This window comes from Nipponia nippon, unplaced genomic scaffold (assembly GCF_047370975.1).
Source record: "Nipponia nippon isolate SJK-2023a ecotype South Korea unplaced genomic scaffold, ASM4737097v1 scaffold_3, whole genome shotgun sequence".
Taxonomy (NCBI): domain Eukaryota; kingdom Metazoa; phylum Chordata; class Aves; order Pelecaniformes; family Threskiornithidae; genus Nipponia; species Nipponia nippon.
In genome coordinates this window covers 105,495,291-105,520,101 of record NW_028262347.1, presented here as the reverse complement: position 1 = coordinate 105,520,101, position 24,811 = coordinate 105,495,291, and the positions used below count along the sequence as shown (strand labels likewise).

At 43.9% G+C, this 24,811-nt stretch overlaps 1 protein-coding gene across 6 annotated transcripts in view; it reads left to right on the top strand.

Moving 5' to 3' along the window:
- The window catches only part of MARCHF8 (membrane associated ring-CH-type finger 8), a 112,559-nt gene that overhangs the window by 6,797 nt on the left and 80,951 nt on the right, over nucleotides 1-24,811 (top strand). The window contains exon 1 of one of the 6 annotated variants that reach the window (XM_087767405.1): nucleotides 11,705-12,129. The exons of 1 other annotated variant lie outside the window; for it this stretch is intronic. The gene's annotated coding sequence lies outside the window, so the exon portion shown is untranslated. Of the gene's footprint in view, nucleotides 1-11,704; nucleotides 12,130-12,165; nucleotides 12,703-24,811 lie in introns of those variants that run through there. 4 more of the 6 variants (XM_087767406.1, XM_087767409.1, XM_087767410.1 and 1 more) reach the window with 4 other exon arrangements.

Sequence of the window (24,811 nt, the reverse complement as noted above, 5' to 3'; positions counted from 1 at the left end):
CTCCACATTGCATCTAGGTAATTGAATGTCATGGTCCCTTTCTTGCCAGAGTTCTCAGCTACTTAGTTGGTTGTGGTATTAAAATGATCTATGCTGCATTCCAGTCGAACAGTAGCAGCTGATGAGCATGGCAATCAAAAGTTGGCCCAAAAAAAGAAAGAGGATCGCTGAAAGGGAGAGAAGTAACTTGAAGAATTATCATTCTTGGAGGAAATCCATTTCATGTAGTCCACATGCAACTTCTTAAACCTTGTGGAGTTTTCAGAGAGTGATGATCTCGGGGCGGGGGGGGGGGGGGAAATTTCAAAATCATTCTTCTGGGCAGTGATAAGGTCAAAAAGTAGTTCTCTGTGTGTGTGTGACCTCTAGGCTTATTCTTACTGGACAAAGTTGCACCTAGTATGAAGAACACGTCGTTACTGAGCAGTGCTAGGTACTGTGAACATGCCTGTAGTTTTTATTTCATCTCCAGCATGGGACAATCTTTGATGCCAAAGGAAAAGAATAAGGTACAGGGCAAATGTACTAGTGTTTGCCCAGCAATTACTCATTTGTGGCTCAGCAACTTCCTTAAGACAGAGGTATTGGTCTTTTTGTGGGTAGAGTAGAGATTTGGTAAGAAGTGGAATTAAAATAATATTGGCTGTCATCACTTAATCTGATTTTGCATAAGTATAATTGTCAGGACATTATTTTGCAGCACATGAGAATGGCTGTACTCAGATTTTAGTAAGACTGCATAACTGAGATGTGTGTCAGGAAGTCTGAATCAAACCTCGATTGTGGCTCTCCCTTTCTCCATATGCATAACAAAGTGCACAACGGTACTTTTCAGAAAATACAATGTAGTAATAATCTAATTTCCACGTGTGTAGCTTCTCATAATTTTTATTATACCTCATTTTGATTATACCTAATACAGAGGTTTCTTGTGCAGAACTCTTCTGGTTTTGTTCTCATCTCCAATACTGTGTTACAGGCACTCTTACTTTCAACCAGTAGTACAGCCCTAAGAGCACTTAAATTTGTAATTAACTGTTTTAGTTGCTAATTTATATGCTATCAGGTTTTACCAAATCCTGTGTTAGACTGTGCTATGGATTAATTACTGTTTACTACGTAAACTTAACAAAATGGTTTGGTTTTCTGAGCATTAGTCAGTGCGCTGTGGTGCTATGGATTTGCTGTAGACAAATGTTTAGCTTTTGTTTATTTGTTCATGTAATTAGATTGTATCATAACGCATATACATAATGATGGTTTAACCATGACTTTGGTGTGTGCTTCCCTACCTTCCTGTCAGATATTTTTTGCACGCTGCTTTTATGCTTGAGGACCTGTGAGGCATAACCAGGCTGGTCTCTTGTTGAATGACCTCCAGGATTTTTGTGTCAAATTGATAAGCTCCACAGAGGTGTCAGAAATGGTTTTGGATCTTGGATGAAATATTTCCTTTTTCTGAAATCTCTAGAAGGCCATGGTGATAAAAATCTTTCTGCTTGCAGTTCCCATCTCTATTCAGTTTGCGGTCCCCTGGGATGTAATTGCACTGGTGCCTTCTGCTAACAATCTTCAGTTGTAGACAAGGCTAGAACTGTTAATGCTTTATATTACAAAAATGAAGTCTTTCTAGTTTTTTTACATATAATGAGTTAGACGCTTTGGTTTCTTTTGAAGTACTTCCAACTTTCATAATGGGGCACCATCTCCTGGGTGTAAATTGTGGGTTTGGAGTTGCTTGTGCCTGTAAGGAGTTGCTTCCACCTGCAGCTTTTGTGTTGGGTCGTGTTTTGCCAATTTTTATGTAAATCAGGTTCATCTTGAAATGTATGTGACACTTTCTCTGGTATCTCTGTTAGCACTGAGCTACAGTTGCTCACGTGAGGACATTCATGTAACTAAGACAGCCATGTGAAGCTGTGGGACAGTTGTGTGAGCCTGTGCTGCTTCTGATTACTGTAGTTCTTACCGTGATTTTAGTTTGGGGTAGTTTTGCAGTGTTTGTAACGGTTGGAGTGTTGGGTGGAAAACAATGAGAAAAGGTGATTTCCTTCCTGTAGTTATTGTCCCGTTTAAAGATTATTGGCTAAAAAAATCAAAAGATGTGCTGAATAGAAAGATGAGCTTAGGCTGTTTGTGAAGCAGGTGTGTTTAGAGCCATTGGGATATTGTGGACAGTAACTCTTGGTTTTTCACATGTAGAACTGTAATTATTCACTTTCTCAACAGAAGTTTGCCAAAACAGTCTCCTGTTCTCTTTAGCTGGTTTCAGTTCCTAGTTTATATTTGGTGTTTGTGAAGTTACTTATGTGTACTATTGAATGTTGCAATCATATCTGTATACAGGTAAAGGGACATTCCTTTTCACAATATTAGTTTTTATCCTCCTTTTCCCTACACACACTGAGCAAATATACAAATCAAAGGTTTTGCAAGCAAAACGTTTTAACTAATCAGAAATGCTTTTCTACCCCTTTTGCCAGAAAAGAGCAATTGCTTGAAAAGATAAGGAGGGTTGCGTTTCAACCGTGACATGTTACACAAAGGCCAGGAGATGTCAGTGGAGACCCTAGTCTGAGAGCAGATTTGGGATAAACCAGTCAAACGTACAAAATGAGCACAGAACTATGTATTTCTAATGATGCTTAGGCTATTGCTTGTTTTGACCTATTTTATATTCCTAGGCTGTCTTTATTTTCTAATCAGTGAAACGTGGATTCCTTTATTTATCAGGTAGCCTTCTTGAGCAAAGTATTTCAGCAATCTAGTCTCTGTCCTCCCCCATTCCTTTGTTTACAGTAGGGTGGATGCTTGCCTTATTTTTCCTCTTGAGGGAAATCCACCGCTCCCTTTTTATTAGAATTTACAGCCATAGGTTAAAGAAGGGGTCCTCTACTTTAGCTCTTTGATCCTTCTGAGATCCTATAGGATTTTTCCTGATGAATCCTTCCATCTGATAAGAGTTTCACTAAGACAGTTGTGTGGTTAAAGAACAAGTTGTACTTCAAAGCCATTCAAGTCTTTCAAGAATGATGTGCCAGATTTTCTGTATATTTCTCTCTCAAAAGATGAAACCATGTCATCCAGCCACATGGGGATTGACTCCTTGAGCCACGTTCTTTCCTGCAGCTAACTAAATCCATGAATAAAAATCCCAATTGTAACCAGTTTCTCCTGGGGCCACTGGCTACATCTTATTAGAAAGACTCAAAGGCAGTTGTTTCAAAGCCATCAAATGCGTCAAAAGGAATGCACTATTTGAGAAAACTGCAGAATCCAACACGCGTCTTGCCTTACCAATATGTGAATCTGTCTATAGCTTAGGTTCTGCTTATTCCAGCCATTCTTTCTCCCTACCACACACGCACACACATTCAGTGACTGCGAGACTTTGCATTTTCAGCTCTTCTGTGTGTCAGTCTTGGTCTCCTTAATCTTTTTTATCAGTGAGTCCATGAATAAGCCAATATATTTGGGTTTGTTGTCAATGCAACCACGTAATATTTTTGCTCTATGTTCTTTGATGGCCATTGTGCGCGTATTTCTTGAAAAGTATTTTAGCTCATTGTTTTGCCTTTCCCATTAACAGTTCTTCAGAAAAAAAGAAAAAGAAAAAAAAATTCCTTTCATAAGCAGCAATTTAGTGGCGTATCTACAAAAGCTTGCATAAAAGAGGAAGACAGCTATTTCCCAGCTTACTGTAAGTCTTCGGTGCAGTTTATTGGTACTCTGGCTAATTTGAAGCAATTTCTGTTGGCAATGATGTTCACTGTATGAGATAGGTTTTGTTAGTTCTGCAGTATCCTACTGGAATGAGGCTTGCCTCGTAATTAGATCTTTTTCAGAAATTATTATAAGCATCAGTCTGCAAAAGAACTGCATCTAGAAGTGCGGTCCACTAGTTTATGTGTAACTGTTCTCTTACGCAGGGACTTTGTGGCAGAGAACTTGAGGTGTTAGCTTGCTGTGTGAAGCTGCAGTGAAGAGACACCAGGGGGCAGCGGAGGCATTTAAGAATGGCAAAAGTGCTGGGTTTGTCCAATAGTCAGGTTTGCAAAGAAAACCATAGATAAGGAAAACTGTGATTATTTCTTTATGACCCTTATTCAGCCCACTCTGAAGAGATCTGAGGACGTCAGCAATAGGGTATGTTCCTTCCTTTTTCCTAATTCCAAAGTTTTTCAAAAAGCTTTGAAAAGAACGTAAGAGTGCGTCAAAAATATATGATTGTATGCTGGTTTTTATGATGTAAACTATTAGGTAATCTTAATGTATTGCAGAATAGAGAGCTCTCCTCTCTTTCTCCTCGCTAACCCTGCAAGTAGGAATTTCAGAGGTGTCTGCTAGCTAAGTTATGCTGGATGCTATATCTGCAGTAAAAATACTGCCTGTCCCCATAATTTCATACTGTAGAATGACAAATATTGCTTTCTTTTTCTTACAGATACAGGGTGAGGATATGAATGAATAAATTCAGTCGTGTGTGAGGAGTGTGCACCAGTAACTGCCAAAACAAACATACCACTCCTTACTACTTGTCGTTTCTGGCCTTGCAATTCAAGAAGCTTTACAGGTCTTCAGAAACAGAAATTTATTCCTAAGCCACACTTTAAGGCTGTTTTCAATCCTTTTGAATCCAATCTTCAGTAGAGCTGATTACTATATATCATATATATTTTGTGTGTATATATAGCTACGTAAGGATTATGTATTCTAATCACATCTTTATGGTGAATTATTGCTGAAATGAGGTGTTCTGCCCAGCGCCAGAAATTCAAAACAATACCTAATCATGAAAATAGTATGATTTACATGGTATATGATTAAGAGGGTTAATGAGTTGGAAATAGAAACACTAAAGTTTTCTAAAAGGAAAAATCAGGAGTTTCAAAACACCCTCTCTTCTTTCTCTGTGTTTTTTTTTTTAACAAATGAATATGATTTTTAAAAAAAATGTGAACAATTATGGTTTTTCTCTCCCTTATATCCATAAACTCAATGTGCAGACAATCTTTTTATTTTACTTGAACTGATGTTGTTTGAACAGTAGACTTGGATTTATTTTGCATGAATCTAAGTTGTACTTAATGCCGAGTGCTGGAACCGTTGCCCGTAATGGGCCGTATTTGGGAGATGGTAGTGGTTTGCTAAAAACCTGCACTGGCCGGTGCAAAGTTATAACACATATAATGAAATATCATTGGTTTTAAACATGGTCTTGAGACCGAGAGTTGAGTGACAGGATTTCTTCTTAGCATTGTCTGTCTTGCCAGTGATCACAGGTAGTTCACTTTAGGGGAAACATGGGACTCATCAAAATAGATTGGATTAACTTGAGATCCATCCAGTCCAGCATTTATCTCTGAGAACAGGAGGTAACAGACACTTCAGAAGAAGGTGCAAGAATTCTTCTGTAACCGAGTGGGCAGGAACCTGTTTGCAACACTGGATCTTACCTCCTATGCTAATGACTCGTCTGAATTATGAAGAACTTTCTGTCTCAGTGTACAGTATGGTATTAATTTGGAGGCCCGTAAAGGTCTAAAATTATTTTTGAGTCTTGATAGATTCACAGTCTCACTTATTTATATTTATGTGTAATGTGAAAAGCATTTTCTTTCACTGTAGTTTTGAATTTCCTACGATTTTTTAATTGAAATTCATTTGGTCTAGTGTTATGAGAAAGGGAGAACAGTGTCTCCTGAATATTCAGTATGTTCTGTGTTTGTATCACATCTCCTCTTACTCATCTTTTTTATGGTAGCGATTCACTGTCTTTGCTATTCCAGAGCCTTAATTATGCTTGCTGTCCTCTGAATCTCCTCTAATTTTGCAGTATGCTTTCAGAGATCCTTCTGTCTTCTTCAGTTCCCTGGTTTCCATTTTCCTGTCTTGTACATTTAGCTTTAAGCTGCTCAAGGTACTGTTACAATGGAAGCCTCTAAAATAGCGATTAAAATAGTATCTGGTAAAATATGCCCAGGGTTTTTCTAAGGGAGGTCCTGTAGAAATGCTTAGTGTTATTAATCTGTCTGTACTCTGGACAGGATATACACAGCATTAGTTAGAGTATGAGGAGAAATTGTAGGAAAGCTCTGTAAGGGGAACATCTAGCTGAGTTCAGCACAATAGCTGTGCTTATGAGGAAGATGATGTCTGGGTTTTGTTGCACAGAAACAGGCTGCCTATTTTTGTGCCTTCACCACGTCTGCACGTTGGATGATTGCAGTCTATGTATTGCAGCGGGGAGAGCCAAAGCTGAAATATCGACTGCTAAGAAGTAGGCTCAGAAGATGTCTTTCCTCCTCTGCATGTTTGGGTTTGGGGGGAGTAAGTTAATATAACTTTCAATGCACTCCTCAGTGGTCTGAGTAACAAACCTGGAAGTGCCGCACACCAGTCAGGTCCTTTTTCTGAGTTCTCATCAGTAGAGGAGGAAACTTACTTCTTTTTTTTTTTTTTTCCCTCGCTTTTTGCAAAGTAGAGGAAGAAAGTGGTGAGCTGTAGTCTCAGCTGCAGTACCACCTAACCTTTGAAGATGCATCACTTGTCACTGAGCTTCACTTTTTCCTAGTGGTGCATATCCTGCCTTGAATAAGCATTAAATTTACTGGGGCACAAAGAAGGGACGAAGGTACAGACTTCTCCTTTATTTTATCTGGATACTAAATGACTTGTGGTACTGTAAGGCTTAATCAAGTGTGACACCTTAACGTTGTTGATTGGATTTCCCTAGAGCCAGTTCACCCGTACCTAGACAATTAGTTTTATCTAGAGAAATTACCTTAAAAGGTAAGTTTGTTGCATTTGCCAACCTTTTCCTTAGTTTTGAGGCTCAGTAATGAGAAAATCCCTATGAACACTTCCACAGAGGATAGCATTTATGAGGCCTGGGTTAGGCTTTATGACTGCAAAAGCTTATCTGCTCTGCGACAGATTCAAAGCTGTATCCAATCTTGTTGGTCTTCAAAGGCACCCTCACATGACTGTGAAGAGTTGCTGAAGTCGGCCGGGGTGCGTAGTCGTATGCCTGTTTGTCATGCGCCACGCCAGATTAAACCCGCTGCATGTAGGGCAGGCTACAGTCATTGTCTGCCGAAGCCACAGTGTACGAGGGTCTTACATCACAGGACTGGGAGAAAAGCTACAATTTGGTTTGCAGACAGAAATGCTTTTTTCTCCTGTTGCTTTCCAAGTGAGACTTTAATGGCTGATGCCACTCTGTCTCAGAGATGGGTTTCAAGTGATCTCATCCTAGTGATTTTCCAAGGCCAGGTTTTAGTAAAATGTATTTAACACAGTGCTAAGTTGTGTCCTGCATCTGGACAGAAGAAAGTCGATAAATTTCAGGCACTTTGGAAATACACTTGTTAAGATATCTGCAAATCAGCTGCTTGGAGCTCTGGTGGTGTTTTTATTAAAGGTGATAGAAGCTTTGAAATCTGGTGCTCTTCTAGTAAAAGCTGCTTCCTTAAGCAGACTTTGAACAGTGCATTCTGCTGGGTCACTACTTGCAAGTCACCAAAAATGGGGCTACAAAGATAAATTATCTGAGAAAGAAAAATGGTTTATTTTACAGTGACTGCAGCTCTTTGGATAAGTTGCATGTGTATATTTGATGAGTAGCCTCACTTCTGGACTTAACTTCCTTCTCAACTCACAAAGGGTCAGTGCTTTAACACTGTACGGTGCTTGTTCAGTGTCGTAACATCTTTCAGGTGCCTGCCATGCCATTCTCATGCATCACATAATTTCTTCTTTCATTCGGTTCGAAGTTGTTGCCATTTACTGCAGCAGAATACAGTTTCCAGACAGTGAGCATCTTTCAGTCATCACATGTCTGAACGTTCCTGGTTATAACATGGATGTTCTGGGCTGGCAAAGAAAAGGCGTGGTAGTTGCTCCTTTCCTATTCTTGAGGGAATCAGGAAAACACTTAACTTTCTGTATTCTTGAAACTATCTCAGCAAATAATTTTCCTCCTAAAATTGGCAAGAAAGATGCATCTGGTTTTCTTGATGTTCTAAGAGAGAGAGAATGGCAAAAAGTGCTCCCACCTATCCTGTAGAGCAGACTTAAAAATACTGCTGTGTGAAGCACATTGATAATAGATTTTAAAGAATTCCAGATCTTACAGAGGTAAGTTGTTTTCTTTCCTTTTCCTTTCAGAACCTGAAATGGTCTTTGTGTGAATGAAAAACAGTCAGGAAGGATGTAAACTTTATTTCCTTCTATCTTTCTACTTGAATTCACAGCAGTTCCTTTCACCTTCCGCTCTTCTTTTTCCTTCTCGTACCAGAATCTATTTTACTCACCTAGCGCAGGCAGAAAACAGTAGAGCAACAGTGCAGGCAGCAGTGAACCCTGGGCTCACCTTCAGTAAAACTAGGGGTCATCAGAGAACTTCTGGAGAAATTCCCCTCATCTCTGCCAGTAGAGTGCATAGGAGAGCGTGAACAGATGGGGAACGCGCAGGATGTGCAGGTGGAAGGAAGTAAAGGAACTGAGCTGACTTGGAGAAAAACTAGCAAAGAAAAAGCCTGTCTGCATGCGTGTCATGTTTGCATGCGCGAGCACGTATGCATATGTGTGGATTTAAAGCTTCCTAGTCATCAGGCTTACATTCTTTCCTTTTAGTAGTTGTTACCCAGTCTAACAGATGTGTTTCTCTACATTTTAAATTAATAGCCACAGATGCACATACATGCATGTGAAATGAATGAGCATGTATGTACTTGAGTGCATGAAGGGCGCTTACACCTATCCATTCTTTGCAAGGCTGCTTTTGGGGATGTGGATTTTTGGGATTTACAGTCTCCCATCGGCCCCTCACATTAGTGTGAGCCCCTGCAAGACTTCTGGGGATGCTTCCAGCCCTGAGTCCATAATGGCTGTTCTGATTACAGTGATATAATATCGCATGGTTTTGTACAAAAAGCTGCAAGGAAGTGTTGCAGTTTCTTAAGATGATAACACAGGAGACTGGTATAGCTCATTAAATATATGGTAGCAGTAGTTTTAATTTATATTTGGAAACAGATTTTCCCCAGAAAATTTAAATAACTTCAGAGACCCAAACCACAGTGGAATTCTAAAGTAATCCCCTAAAGTATTGTGGAGTTGCTATGGAAACATGCAGGTGCTCAGACCAATATTGATCATTTGTAATCATCTGGGAAAAATGAATTATGCTTTTCCACATAAGAACTACTGTATGTATTGTCATAACTAAAGACAAAAAAGAGGCCACAGTTGTACAACGCATATTTTTTATCATTCAGGATTTCTGCCCAACACTTTTCAGGTCTTACTGCTAAAACGAGTAAAAGTATTTCTGAAAAGCATAGTCTTAATAACCGTATGCTAGATCTGTGCTGCTTCTAGAGAGAATTGCAGTCTCCTGGGCACAGAGGTACTTCTCTTATTGTGACTTTAAACAAATTGAATTTACTGTTGATGGCAAGTATTTACAAAGGGCACACGTGTATGCTCACAGTCCAGATCCTCTGTGCAGGGCATCAGGGCAGCTCTTTCTGCAGACCCATCGGTATCTTCAGCTAAGCGTGACGTGCATTTTAGGTGCATATTCCCCAACTACGGTTTTCCCTTAACTTTGAGCCAGAGGTATCCAATTAGCAAAGTGGAGATGTTCTGTTCCCATAAATTTTTTAAAACCTCCTATCTCCTACTGAGATTGTGAACAGCAACACTAGCTGGAAGAATGTAAGATTTCCATTTGACTAATGGCCTTTAGCTTAAGTTTATTCTTTCTTCCCTATTTTTTAAATCAGTTGCAAATTTGGAGGGGGAACATTTGCAAAGGCTTAGGTTTTTGTTTTCTACTGAGGGCTGTGAGGCATGCAGGGAGAATGTTCCATAGTAGTGCTTGCTCTTCAGCATTGAGGCTTTAGTCCTAGCTCTGCAGTCCTGTGCTCATGAGGTTGTTGCAGAGACTTTTAACTCAAGAACAGCAACACGTGTTAAAATACTAGACAAGCTTTCTGGGGAAACTTAGAGACTGTGGACTAATAGTTGCAAAACACAGGGAAGGCTTAAATCTGCAAAGGAATTTAGGCACTTTGCTCCCCTTGAGAATTAAGGGGGTTGTACTGGTGGCTTATTGCGGCTTCTTACATTTCAGGCCTAATCATTAGTTATTCTAGTTTGCCTGGAAAATCTGCCCTCTGTGTGACTGTATTTCTGTATAATTTCTGCTTCTATTCCAGTTGTGTCTACAGGCACCTTTCCTAGTCTGGCACCCAGTACTGGGTGGTGAGCTATGCTATACCCACAGTGCGATACAATCCTAGCCTGAAAAATAATTTTAAAAAAACACAACAAAATGGACTGAGAGTATGAAGGAAGAAAACAGCCTCCTCTGAGATATCCACGTGGCCTCAAGGTAAACCAGCAGTACAGCTTAGGATGGAAACGGATTCTCTTTACAAGCCAGCATTACGATACACTCCCTATCAAAGACGAGATGGTTATCACCACATACGCGTGTTACCATACCCTGTCTTATAAGGGGATATGATCTGTTTTTTAACTTCAGTCTACATGGGACTAAATAGGAGTTGTAGACACGCTCTCCTCTTCCCAGAAGACACACTCTGTACTCTGTGGGTGGTGCTTCTCCCACCTTCGCTACGTGGGTGCGCTGGGTCCTAACTCTGAAATGTAACGACGGAATTTCAGCCCAGCGTCTTTGTGCTCTGAAAACGTATTGTAACATGTCATTTTTCTGTAGGGGGTGGTTGTACTCTGCATCAAAAGGGGTTACCTTACTCATTTTACGCTTTTCTCACTGTTCTCTAAGGGTAAATGTAATCTCCCTGGAGTCCTGTAAATTATTGATGTGAAAAACTGCAGACTCAGGAGATTAAAAACGTATGACTAAGTTTAGTGAATGAACTTGCACGTCAAGTCAGGAGCTTTCCTTGTTTTCTGTCTGGTTTCTCTCTTAATAGTGTCTGCTCTCTTGTCTGTGCTGCACCGACAGAAACAGTTCGGCGAGGCTGCCCGTCTTCCTGCTCTCTTCCACTTATTCCCAAGTGGGAGAGACACCACGTCTGGACAGAGGAAATCTCTCCCCTGGCATTTTCTCGTCAAACTCTCTCTGCTTTTTTCCCCTGTATAATTGAACTCGATAGTATAGTTCACCTATTCCAGCATATTGCAGATCTTTACCAATTTTCCTCTGTGGGAAGAAATGACTAAAGTATACTACATGCAAAACATACGTGTAAAACAGCAACAGAGAATATGACACTCAGATGTAGCTACGGGGCAAACTCCGTTTAGTACTTGAACCTTTTCGTTTACATAATCTTCTGCTGATAAATCAATACATGCAGGTGAATAACTAATACAAAACACTTTATGAAGGTGGCTATAAGCCATCTTCAGGCTTATAGCATACATAATTTTTTCAGAAGTTAAATGGCACCTTATGAAGTTAGTTTAGCTATTTTCTTCCAATTCTGCCAAAGAGCAAATCGTTTTCCCCTCGGACGTGACATGAGCGGCACCGTTTGTGGCAGGAGGAGGTCAGGGTGAGAGCAAAGCTCAGGACAGCTACAGACCGCTCGCTTCGCTGTTGGTTTTCACCTTACGGTTCCCGGTAGGTTGCCGCCGCTGCCGGCCCCCCGGCCTCCCCCCTCGGGCAGGTGCCAGAAGCCCCGCCAGGACGGGCGCGGCGAGTTTCGGGCGGAGGGTGCCGGGGGACCGGGGGCGGGGGCGCGGCCTCAGGCGGGGATGCATCTCCGGCCCGCCCCTGGCGGAAAGCGTAACCGGGAGCCGACCGGGCCCGGCCCGGCCTTGCCCCGCCGGAGGGAGCCGCGTCCCCGGCGCGCTGCGGCCGCCTCGCTTCCCCGTCCTCCTCCGGGCCACGGCGGCGGGGGCGGGCCGGGGCGGGGCGGCGCGCTGACAGGCAGCCCGGCCGGCCGGGGAGCCGCGGTAAACAGGAGCCGGGCGAGGGAGCCGGGGGTGCCCCGGCCCCGCAGGAGCCTCCCAACCCCCGGCCCGCCGGCGCCACGGCCCGCCGCCTCCCGGCCCCGGGCATGGGCAGCAGCAGCCGCCGCAGCCGGAGGAGGAGCCGCCGGCCCGGGCCCTGTGCGGGGCACCAAGGTAGGCTCGGCCGCCGCCCTGGCCGTGGGGGGCCGCCCCCGCTTCCTCCGCCGGGGCCGAGCCGGGTCTGCCGCCCCTCGGGCGCGGGGGGGCCGGTGCCGCCGCCGCGGGGAGCGAGGCCGGGTCGCGGGGGCGGCCCGGGGCGGGCTGCCCGCCCGCCGTGTGCCGCGAGGCCGGTGCAGGGGCCGCCTGCCCCGGGGGCCGCTGCCCCGCGGCCGCCGCTCGGCTCGCCCCCCCGGGCACCGCCTCGCCCCTCCGGGTCCGGCGGCGGCCCCGCCCGCCCGCAGGTGAGGCGCCTCCCGGGAGGCGCTCGGTGCCGCCGGCGAGCAACAGGCAGCTGTGCGGGGGCGGCGTGGCCCGGCCCGCGGCTGCCCCCCGTGGGACCGGCCGCCGTGGCGTGGCGTGGCGGCCGGGGCAGCAGGGAGCGCGGCGCGGCCGCGGGGGTCGCCGCCGCCGGCCCCTGGGGCGGGGGCTGCGGCGGAGCCTCCCGTCGTTGGCCGGTGCGGAGGCTCTGCTGGGAGAGTTCAGGGCTGTTCCTTTATCGGAGCCGAGGAAACGGCACCTAATTCAGTGGTAAGAGGCTTTCCCACCTCCGTCGTCTTTGTCTGCTCAGCCTCAGCTCGTCTGTGTGCGCGTTGGCGCTGGGGGTATTAGTATTGCTTAGGGGAAAACGATGAGCGGATCAGCTGGGTGGGAAAGGCACTGTGTTTGCACTAGGTCTCCGGTGTGGAGGAGGGCCCGAATTTGCATTCAGTTAGCGATGTAGAATGAAGATACACCACAGATAAAACTGTATGCACGATGTGCTGGTCACAACGTGTTCGTAACGCATGGCGAAGTTTCACGGCAGACTGAGAAATAGTCAGAATTCCTTCGTGCTTCCTGGAGCTAGTTGGCAGATAGAGTCGTGCTCAAGTTGTTCTGAACTGTAACACTTTAACTTTTCCTCTTTTTAGTAAGCTGGAAGTGCAGGCAAAGCTAGAATTGTAACGTGCCAATGTGAAATCAGTTTGTTTCAAACTGCAGTGCAAGAGGGCACGCAGCTCAGGCTCTGGATTTGGCAAAGGATGTGGATACTACCAAGCACAGCAGAGTTGAGAAATAACCCAGCAGCATGAACATGGAAGGGACGATTCAGGTAGAGCTTCAGTGGAGGTGGAAAGAGGTCTTGGAAGGAAGATGGGGGTGGAAGAGGAGAGCTGGTCTGACAATAACGCTTCAGCTGAAGCAGCAGCACTCTTTATGAACTTTTGCTGCTGAAATTAGCTTTGGAGTAGTGTCAGATGAGGCTGAGATTGATCCAGTAATAGCCATAGTAAAAAATTTTCAGAGGAAAGAAGTTTGCTTTGAAACACACTTATTTATCAAGATGTTTTCTTTGAAAGTTATCAATGCTGATGAATTTCCACTGATGCAGAGTTCTGCTAAGTCTGCCTCTGGGCCAGGAAACATCGAGGGTCCTGGCTCAAGGGTATGCCCCAGCACCCAGGATGGTATCTGCTGAGGGGTGTTGGCAGCTTCTCAGCTGTGGCCCAAACCGTTTGGTGCCAGACTGCCCCGAGCAACCCTGTAGCTGCTCGGAGAAAGTGAGACAGTCCCCAGGATTTGGTTCTGCTACGGTTGCTGAAACTGATAGGACTCCTGAAGTCAGAAGAGCTGCCCCTTTGCTGGGGACTTTGTGTGACTTTGGTTACAGTCTGTTGTGAACTTAAAAAGTTCACAATTCACTGAATATATGTTGTTATGGTGTTGGATTTTGTTGTTGTTGTTGTTTTGTTTTTTTAACTTGGCTGTCAGCTAGCCCTAGTCAGCAGTTTTGCTTATAGAGGTAAACCAGTTGAAAAGAAGTGATTTTCTGGTTTGGGGTGTCACACGGGAAGAAAGGCTGCAACCCTTTTCATGCCTCAGTGTATGGATATGTGGCCAGAATTGGTGGAGGTGTCCTGATGAGGCAGTTATGATTCCACTGCTAGAAAATCCACCTGTTCCCTGGTTGCTTTTGCCCAGTCTTAAGTGTTATGAGTATAGATTAATTCAGCACACTGGATGAACTTCCTATATTTTCAGGATGAGGGTTTTTTTTAAAAAAACTTACGTTATTTTAGGTCTAACCTTTTGGACAAGCAACTCTCCCATGGTCAAGGGTGAAAGGACTCAGTCTTCTCACCTGCTGAGGCTGTCACACATACTTTGGGCAATGTACCGAAGTCTCTTCTCCACCAGCCTGATTTCCTCATTGCTCTTTGCAACACTGGTATTAGTGGGGGAGGCAGATCGCTGCAGGAGAGCGGCAGCTCCCAGTAGTAATGCTGCTCAAGGAAGGAGCGGTAGGTGGTTCTTAGAAGTCCTGAATTGATTCTGCTGCCTCAGAAAAAGGAGTCTCCTGCTACGGGTCTTTCCTGCCACGTACCTCAGAAGCAGTCAGCCCTAATGTGACTGACTGATAGCCAGCTTCAGAAACAGTGAAGAATAGAGTGAGCATGGCCATGTGCCAGAAAAAATGAAAACAAGAATGAAGTGTCCTCTTATTTATTTATTTTGGTTTTTGTTTTGTTTTGCTCTGGTCCTGCCCTTCCTCCCTCCCCCAAAAATATAAGGAACTCTTGGTCCTGTGGAAGTGTCTAACTAGTATTCTGTAAGAGGCTGTAGCTGGGCTACTTTAAAAAATGACAAGGCTTTGAAGAAAGGAGCTTGCAGGAACCCTGGACATCATTGTGCTTGGACTATGTCTGCACGTGGCAGACAAATAGTGAATAGCAAAGCTGTAGAAGGCTATAAAGAATGAAAAACTTCAAGTCTGGGAAAAACTTCACTTCTAGGGTATAAGGTATTAGAGGGGAAATCTTCCTGGGGAACAAGCTATCCAGTTACAGCCTGCTCCAGTTCTTTCTCTGGAGCATCTAGTGCTAGCTGCTGCAGGAACTGAGTGAACCGCATAAACCACACATCTAATTCACTGTATTAATTTCCATAGTGAAACAGAACTCATGCGGGTTTTACTGTGACTTCTGTTTTGCTGACTTGTGCATTGACTGCAAGATCTGGTGGCAGCTTGCTTTGGCATAGCGGAGCTGGCATTAAACTTGCTGAGTGGGCTTTGTTTGTCGTGAAGTTTCACAGCTCCAGGTCCTTGAATCCCCCTTCACAAAGTCAGGGCCAGTTTTACTTGTTCTGTTGTCTGGCTTTTACTGAAAACACTACTTGTCCAAAGAACTCATCATTTCCAAAACAGATTCTTTTTCACTGCTTCCCACAATATTTTTGTGGGTCTTTTATCAAGGTATCTAACCACATTCATGTGAAGCACTGAAAAACCAAATAACAGATTACACTGTGTTTATTGATTCTGGGGTAGGTAAATGGACAAGAGCCCTTGGAAGCACAGTCTTTTTGCAATTAAAGATATGCTTTAAGAGCTGTGTTATTCTTAAATGTAACTCATCACCAGACAGCCAGACAGTTCACAAACAGCAAGAGATAACTCAACCATCAGCATTTTCTAGTGCTTGCAGTTTCTTTCCCCAGGGACCAGGGGGAAGGCTGGCCTCTATTATGTGCCCAGCTGGTTATGGGGTTTAGGCCATTTTAGATCAAAGAGGTATGTAAATGTAAAAAAAAAAAAAAAAAAAGACTGTTGAGCTTCTCTGTCTTTCAAAGTAGGTGCCTCTCTGGACTTCACCTTTGATACCTGCAGGCAAGTGGGGGAGCTTGGTAGCGCATCTTGAATTTAACCAGAGACCTGGCAGAATGTCGTGGTTGATTGAGCTCCGCTGAAAACAGTGTTGGAAATTTTGATGCCAGATATATGTCTAATGGGTAGAAAATACTAAAAGATTCTAGAAATCGTGGATGAGGTTTTCCATAGTTTGATGAAATCAAGTCAACTCGTAGATGAGCACTTTATCCCTGGAGACTCATTTAAGGATCCCAGTTGTAAACCTTGCAGAATATATGGCCAGAATCAATATAGAATATAAGCACTGTATATTTTGGGGTAGGTAAATCCTATGTATCAGTTAGGCATGCCTTGATATCTGCCCCTTAAAGTTTCTGTATGTCATTCAAAAGGCATCAGGAGGACAGAATACATGTCACCAGTCTGATCTGCAGGTGAGGCTGGTCATCAACACCTGCACCAGAATTTCTCCTTGGGAAAACAGGCATTGGATTTAGGAATGTCATTTAACAGGTGACTGAAAACCACTAAGGGTGAGCTTGACCCTCAGTTTGGCCGCGGCTTCAGTAAGATCACGTGTTTACACACCGTCAAGGATAAGAGGTTCATTGCAAGGAATAAAAATATTCCCAGCTGTTCTTCCCTGAGCAGGTAGCTTGGCTTCTGTCATGTCCTGGACACAGGACAAAAACCATTTCTTTTTGAATCAAAGGGTCAGTTGGATAAGACAGAGGGGAAGGAAACAAAGATAGAAGAATCTAGGGTGACAACCAAAATAAGAAGGAAAAAAAAAAAAGAAAAGAAAAAAAAAGTGCAAAGTTACACAGGAAGTTGCTAATTTAAAAAAAAAAAAAGCATACAAATCCTTAGTGCTCCCCTTCCTCTCTTTATTTTTAAAAAGTCTTTCGCTTCCTCTTTTTTGTGTGTACTGAGCCTGCAAGGAAAAGTATCTGTAGGAAAAAAAACCAACACTTCTTAATAAAAAGATAGGCTTCCCCTGGGTCTGATCTGCTGATTCTAATGACCAGAATAATTTGTCACTCAGATTTACTTACTGCGAATAACTCTGTGCCATCGGTGCAGCTTGAGGAGGCGGGACATACTTCTTGTCGCCAGAGTTGGGTTTTAAGTTCTGCTTTCTTTTTACACAAGAATTTGTGTGGGGACAGCAGTGGGGGTCTGCGTATTGCCGTGACTCCTAGCGCTGAAGGTTACTGACTTCTAGACATAGCTTTTGGGTGAATTTTGCCTGTAGAGGATCGTTTGAGTAGTATTGACTGAACAGGAAGCAACCGACTCGCTGTGTACAGCCTGCCCTGTAGCACCGATTGAATACTGAGGAAGTATTCAGTCAAATCTTGCTACCCTAAGTGCTTCTCTGGGCAGCGGGGCTGAACCTGGCCTTCACCTTCCTGGGAGAAGGAAGGTGATGTCAGGGGGATTATCAGTGCGAGCTCCTCCTCTCCCAGTTACTGCAGGGCTTACAAAAGGGATGCCTTTGTTTAATTTCATTCATAATGACCTCTTAAGGCATCTCTTGGTGGAAGAGCCTTCTTCGAAACCAAAGGGGGCTGCAGCAAGACAAAGAGCCTTCTCTGCCTATTTATATTTGCTTTCACTGTCACTGGCTCCTCATGCCATCCAGGACAGAGGATTAATCTCTCTGATCCCTCTATTTCTAGTTGTAAAAGCACAGTGTGCCATTGAGGGTGATTCACTACTAGGCCAATCCTTGTTATAATCTCTTGTAACTACGAACATGTCAGTCAGAGGAGGAAGGTTAATGGAAAAATGTGGCATGTTTCTGTGTGTGTATATTTTTTTTCTGTGTATATATTATGGGGAGATTGATGGATTGAAACATGGGGAGTGATGCAATACAGGGCTCTGCTGTGCTTTCATAACATGGGCCACATCATAGCAAGAAATTCTGGCAAATGCCTCCTCTTGCCCTATCTGAGTGTGTTTTTGTCCCCTTCCCGCTTGTTTCCCATGGCCTCCTTCAGCAAATCACTCTTAAGGGACTTGCACTTAACAGCATGATGAACTCTGCTACAATAGATAGAAAGTGAAAGTTGGCAGTGGCTTCTCTGTTCTTAATAAGCCTGGTGAAGTCTGATATACCAGAGCAATGTGAAGAGCACTAGGTAATAGTTTACCATAGGTGATGACAGAGAGGAAAATACACATGGGAGTAGTCTGGCTCTTTCTCAAGGTAACAGTAGGCTTTGGTTTTTTCCTTCCTTTCTGGTAAATGAAATGAGTTTCCGTTGTAGTTCTGCATCCAAAATGTTGTCCGTTTAAATGTTATTATTGTCATCATAGCTTCCAGGGTCATTTTCATCTAGAGCTTGCCTGCCAAATCTGAACTGGAAGTGCCGGGACTAGAAAGGACAGTTGTTGTCAGTGTTTTTTCTCTAGCACAATCTGTGACCAGTCATTTCCATTGAAGCTGCTTCTATAAAATGTGTGTATATGTGTGCATACATGTGCATGCATATAATACATAAAAACAAGTAGACTGAAGACTTGCAGAGGAGCTGCTGCTCTTTGACGTCGCAAATGATCTCTAGATGAGAGGGTTTTCTTATACCTAACAGCATAAATGCATACTGAACTAAATGCTGTCTTGTTGCAAAGAGGGAAAAAAAAAAAATCTGCGTAGCTCTAAAAAGACGAGGAAGTTCACTTGCAGCTAAAGGTTTGTTGTGAGAGACAGGAAATCTGAGTCTTGTTCCTGCATCTGGCCTCTGTTTTCTGGTTTAAGCTACTTCACCTATGTGTACCTTAGTTTACTGCAACTCTACTGTCATCTGTATCATGTTTTTTGTAAGGTTTTTGGATTTTTTAAAAAATATTTTTTTAGCCTGCTTTCCAAGGGGAAGCGGGCTTATGCAGTCATACTGCAAATAACTTCTGAACCTGTTTGCTAAATGTCAAATACTTGCTGGAACTGTAGACATCGTAGGAAGAAGGGAATGTAAATTGCAATGTCACGACCCAGAGCTGCAGCCTCACCCTGCGCCAAAGCCTGTGGAGATAGCACTTTTTTAGACACAAGATAGTTCACATGAGCGAGTGGCCCTTATGAAGCCTGCAACCACAGAATACCAAACTGTAGGATATCAGACTGTACTAATCCTTCTGCCCATGGGATGGTCTTCTTCCATTGCAAGGCCTTCTGAGAGCCTGGGGTAAAAGGTTAAGTATTGTTACTAAATTAGAGGTGGCACGGTGCAGCAGACTCTTCACAAAACTAATTTTTGATAACGTAAAGGGGTGAAGGGAGGAGGGATTCCCTTGTAAAATTACAGGAGTCTTGTCAGGCTGGGTTGATCTTGGGAGTTAACAAAAAAAAGTAGCATGTTTGATTAAAAGGTGGAAGGGGATTTTTAACTTTGCTCTTGGCATGACAAAGCAGAAGCCAATAAAAATGAGATCAAATTTCAGCCTTCTAAATGCATCGGTGTTCTTATGCAGTGTGTTAACACTGTAGCCTTGAAATATCTTATTGCTTTGGGGCGTGAAAACTCTATATACTGCCTTTTAGCAGTTCCTTTGCATGAGATGTGTATTTTCTTTCTGTGATTCTCGTGACAGCGATGTTCAACTGTTTTGTACCCTTTGTTCTAGGGTCAGACCTGACAGGGCAGGATAACTTCTGACTGAGACCGATAGAGTTAAGTCTTTCAAATGTTGCAGAAATATTCACCAAGTTGCTTTCACCACAAAATTGCAGGGCTTAAGAAGTCTCCGTGTTGTTCTGTACAAGCTGCTACATGCTCTGGCAGGTGTATGAGAGAGAGTCCTTCTCTGGTGCACCTGCGGAGCTCCCAAGGCCTTTTAGAGATGAGATTTGTTTAATGTGCCTTCCTAGGAGTGTAGGAAAACTGCACTGTGATGTTTTCCAGGTAAATCACTGAGAAGGTGGGGTTCACAACTCTGTTGTATTTTCCACATGGCAAAAGGTTCAAAATTATTCTTCTTTGACCTTTCCTGATCCATCTGATTGCTTTCTTAAATGAAATGTGTGGCTTTGTTTCTAGTGAAGCAATGTGCAAGTGATAGATCAGAACTGCAGCTTCAAAGCTACATGTTCAAAGCAGCAGGGGATGGCCCTGCCAGAGCCCTGTGCCTCGTACCAGGGTTGCCCAAGTGGTCCTTGCTTTTTACCCTTGTTCCGTAAGGCTGCATCTGAGATGCACGTAGTGGAGTGTGGAAGCATCTCCTCTACGTACCTACATGCCAAATGCAGCAGGGTAAGTCTGATATATTCCTTTTAGTCTTTTGATGGTTTTCTTCCCCGGATTGGAGTCTCCCATGATCAGCGTCTGGTGTTTTGGGGACCCTGAGGCACTTGTATCTGCACCAGGCCTAGGCTAGTGATATTGATATCAACTTCTCCAACCACAAGGCAAGGATCCCCCCTCAGTTGCTGTTGAGCATGTTTGATTCAAGATAAGATTTCTCACTGACTTTCCTTCGTTAGTGATATCCTGTCAAGAAGCAAGCATAGCATTGTGTGGTCCAGCTGCCTGAGAGCAAGGAAGCTGAGTCAGGATCAGTTCCTTACATAGAAAGGGAATTAGATACATCATGCATTTTATTTTTGGCTGTGATCTTCCATTGTGTCTGTTAGACTTTTGTTATGGTTGTTTGCTTTCTCTGTGTACTTGAGCTCTACTTGTCAGCTGGGACACGTGTTCAGTCTGTCTTGTCCATCTTTGAGTGCCTGCTGGGAAGTTTTTCAGTTGGCGTGTTCTCGCTGTGCAGTGCTACAGGTGCTTTGCACAGACTTGGTAGGGCTGTGATGCCGTGCAGGCATCCTGCTGGTTAGGCTGCTGGTTGGCTGCTTGGTAGCTGCCTTTTCAAGTCCTCCATAGCTGCTGTATTTAGGCTCTCTGGTTTGTAGGAAAGACCTGCATGGGTTTGGCTTAGCCTGTCTTTACTGGCCGTGCCTGGTGCAGGGCTTGTGGGAGGAAGCTGCAGGGATGGTTCTGCTCCAGGGTGGATGCTCTGCTCAGTGAAAGTATGTTTGCCAGTTGCATCTTGGTGCTTTGGTATTATCTCCCTTTCCACATGACCCTACAAAGCATATACTCATCCCTTGTCACACAGTTTGCATTGCTGCTTCTGTGAATAAGGGAGGAGAAACTCAGAGAGCTGATGATCCAGTCTCTGACTGGCCTCCTTTGAGCTGTATGCTGTGTGGCCCATGGACAGGTCTTCGTGGTTGATGTAATCTAACTAAAGCATATGAGAGACATCTGAACCAGGAACAGGGAATTTCATAAGATGACGAAACTGTTGGGTCTCAAGTCTGAAAGTAATTCTTGTCAGCAGGGGATGGGAGTGGAAAGCAGCTTGACTGTACACAGTGCATCCCACTGAAGCCAGTAACGTGGGCATACTGCTTTTCCGAGATGCCGTTTATCCTCAGTCTCCAGCAACCCCTGCGAGTCAAGGAGAGTTGGCAAGTTTTTGAGCTGAGCCTTTCTTCCATGGGCCTTTCCTTCTTCCTTTATGGGAATGTGCCAAAAAAAGAAGAAAATCACTGGCAGGCCGTCATGGTATAACCTGGTGAGGAATAAAACAGCACAGTACGCTGTCGCTAGGCCTTCTGTGACCCCTTCTATAAAAGATGCCACTCCAACATGACAGCTGTCAGAGGGACGGGTTACTTGAGCTTGTAAGTGTCTTCACCACTGGTGTGTGAAGGCAGCTGTGCCTTTCCAGACCTCTTCATCTCCCCTTGACATTCTTTCTAGGCTTTGAGCGAGTACCATGAAGGCCTTAAGAAGTCTCTTCTCAGCTGTATGATAGCTGCTTCCTCTTTCCTCTTTTCCTTGCAAAGATAACTGATAGATTATGGCTTTTGAAGAGATACTAGATGTTGCATTGGGAGTTGGTGCGTAAAATGTAGTCTTAGAAAAAGCAGTGACTAATTTACAACTGACTGTGGCTCTGGCTCAATCAGACAATTGCTAAAAATAATCCACCTTTAAATTCCAATTCCACAGTTGATCTCTAATTAGAGAAGTATTCTAATTCATAACCTGCAGACAGGACAAGATCAGGGACTGACGTGATATCTCTGTTTTGCCAGTCAGGAAAGTCTGGGCAGAATCAGTGTTTGGGAAAGGAATTTTGGGGGGAGACCAGGTGCTGTAAGGGCGATGGTACTGACTTTGCACTGGATTCATGCGGAGTCTTTGCCCCAGCTAGATGCCGTAGGGTGCAGTTCTGCCAGCAGTGTCTTTTTTTCCGGCAGAGAAGAGGTCCTCCTTGGTGGGCATCTTTTTCCTAGAGAATTTTTTTTTTCTTTAAAAAACCCACACCCACCCCCAAAAAAAACAATCCATGAGCACACAAACAAACATTTGTATGTGTGTTATGTTGTTGTTTCCTGCTTGAAGCTGTTAGGTAGCATTGGTTGAGGATTGTAAGACAGCTGCCTGGGTTTGCTGCAGAAGCAGCCCAAAAAGGAAGAGGGAGCCTTTTCAGCTGAGATATTTAACATTTCCTAAGATTGGGGCCTGAATATTTTTTAGCCTCTTTTTGGTTTTGTTTCTAAGTTAGATGGTTACTGTCCTCTATAATGGGGCAGTGAGTCAGCTGGCCTTGCTGAGCTGCGAAACTGTTAACTCTGCAGGAAATTTAGGTGATGTGAGATTGTACCAGATTGCTTCTTCGACAGAGGATGGTAATGGGAGCTTTTGCCGTCGCCAGGTAATACCATTCACTGAATAGCACATGTCCCTGTAAAACAAGAAGTGTAACTTCCTCCAGGACCAAGGCTTTATGCCTTATTCAGAGAGGGCACAGCTAGCGGAGAAGGACTGCCAGGCACGATGTCACTTGTCGCACAGAGGGGACCATGCCTGTTCCTAAGCACAGTGCTGCTTTCTCTAGCACCCAGAGGCTGAAGGGAATGGTTAGGTCCTCCAAGGAGAAAGCAGCAGTGTTTTGGTCACTTGTGGATTCCTGTCACTTTCAAAAATAGCAGAATTCATATCCTTCATCTTTAAATACTTTATGACCATCTTAATGCTGCGGTACAGCCCATGTGTGGCAGCCTGTGCCAAAGATGGGACTGTCTCTGGAGTGGAACATGCCAACTGTTTTAAGTGAGCAGAAAACCGAGGAGATTTTGTCTTGATTTTCTAACATCTGTTCCATTTGGAATAAGGAATAGTTTTCTTTTTTCAGTTAAAAAAAAATAAATCTTGCATTTGCCATTTAAAAATGGTTAATAAAAAAAATAGTCCTTATCTCTCCATTAGCCTAATTCAGCAGACATTCAAATTATTTGTCTGTAGTAATTTTTTTGTCTACTCTTCAGAAGAGCAAATGTCCCTGAATATTATTGTAATTGTAACTGCTTAGAGAAGGAAACCATGTGGTCAGCAAATATGGGTACTGGAAAATATGAAGGAGGGTAGGGTGGGGTCAGGTGGGTTTATCTCACTGCAGCTCTGAATGCAGTTGATGCAAAGTTCTGATGTGGCCTCAACAGGTTCAATCGTCCCCTCTTTCCAGCAATACATTTTCCTCCAGGACTGATGAGATTTAACTTAAAAAAAAAAAAAAATTAAATTTTTTCTTCTTGCCTTCAATTTCAACAGATACCTGATAGAAACTGCTGTTCCTTCCGGGTTTTGTCTTCATGAATGTTTCAGATTTTACAACAGTGCTCACGTGCACCAGAATTGCCTTATTTAGCACACTTGGCTCATCTCTCTGGCTTCTGTCTAAACTAATTTAAAGCACAGAGCATCTGTTATGGAAGAAGGCAGAAAAGCCACTTCTAAATGTGATTGGGTTGAAAAATGTGACATGTCAATTGGTATCAGTGATGTGGCCATGATCCTGAATTTTATTTTAAGCCTGTCCCTGTTTGGACAACTTCCCGTATCAACTTGTTTCACTTGCCCTGTGGATATGCAACAGCATCCCAGAATCCATTCCACTGTATTGCCCCAGCTATCACCAGGTTCCTTCTAAACCATCTTTTGTCTGACAGTATGTTGTTCTCTAATGGCCTGGGCTTTTCCTCACCCTTACTAGACACTTGAAGATCACTTGAAGCATCTGCTGGTGGAAAAACTAGAAGTCATTTAAGCAGTAGGGCAACAGAGCACTGCAAGTCAGCCTCTTCTCCAGCAGCAAGAAACAGACCTGTGTAATTCTCGGGGTTTCTCATGAGTAGGCACAATTTCTCTGTACCTGGATACTTCACTCTGTCTTAGGAGCCTTCTGCAGCTGGCTGTGGTTGACTGGAAATGAGCAGCTAGTGGATGACAGACAGACTTCAGAAATGCTGCTTTGGTTCTGGTGATAGGAAAAAGCTGTGATGGATTTGATTTAGTAGGATTGTATACATATCTTGCAAATGCATAGGAATGGATTGGTGGAGTTTAGTGCTGTTTCTCTAAGCTTCTCATAAAATCTCTAAGTTTCTAAATATTTGTAGAAACAAAGGGACTAATTACCGGATGGGACAGAGAGGGCCAACACTTGATTACTGAACTGAGAATGAGGACAACGGGTGAGGATGCAACTGCTGGACACTGGTTTTCTTGTCCATGTAAGAAGGCAGTGATTTAAGGAATCCACAGTCGTGCATTCATCTCGTGATCACATCCAGTGGCTATTTTAGGTACGGTGGGGATGAATGGCCCTTTATAGACCGTGGTAAGGAATGCCTTGTCTGTGGGGTTCAGTAATGCCAGTCCCTTTTTTTCGGATGGTGCAGAGCACCATTGTGGGGGGAGGATGGGCAGAACCGACATACGCGTGCCAGCACACTCGCGTGAAATAACACCCTAATGAAGAGGAACTGTTTGTGCTGATGCTTCTCCGCTGCCAGTGCGTGTTGGTGTCAGTGCTGGCGTGGGGAGCTGGAACGAGGGAAGCCAGGCTGTTTGTCAGCCCTCTGAAGTCAGTTGCCTGGCCTTTAAACTACACAAGGGACACTTGAGATAAGAAGAGCCTTTTTAACGATGC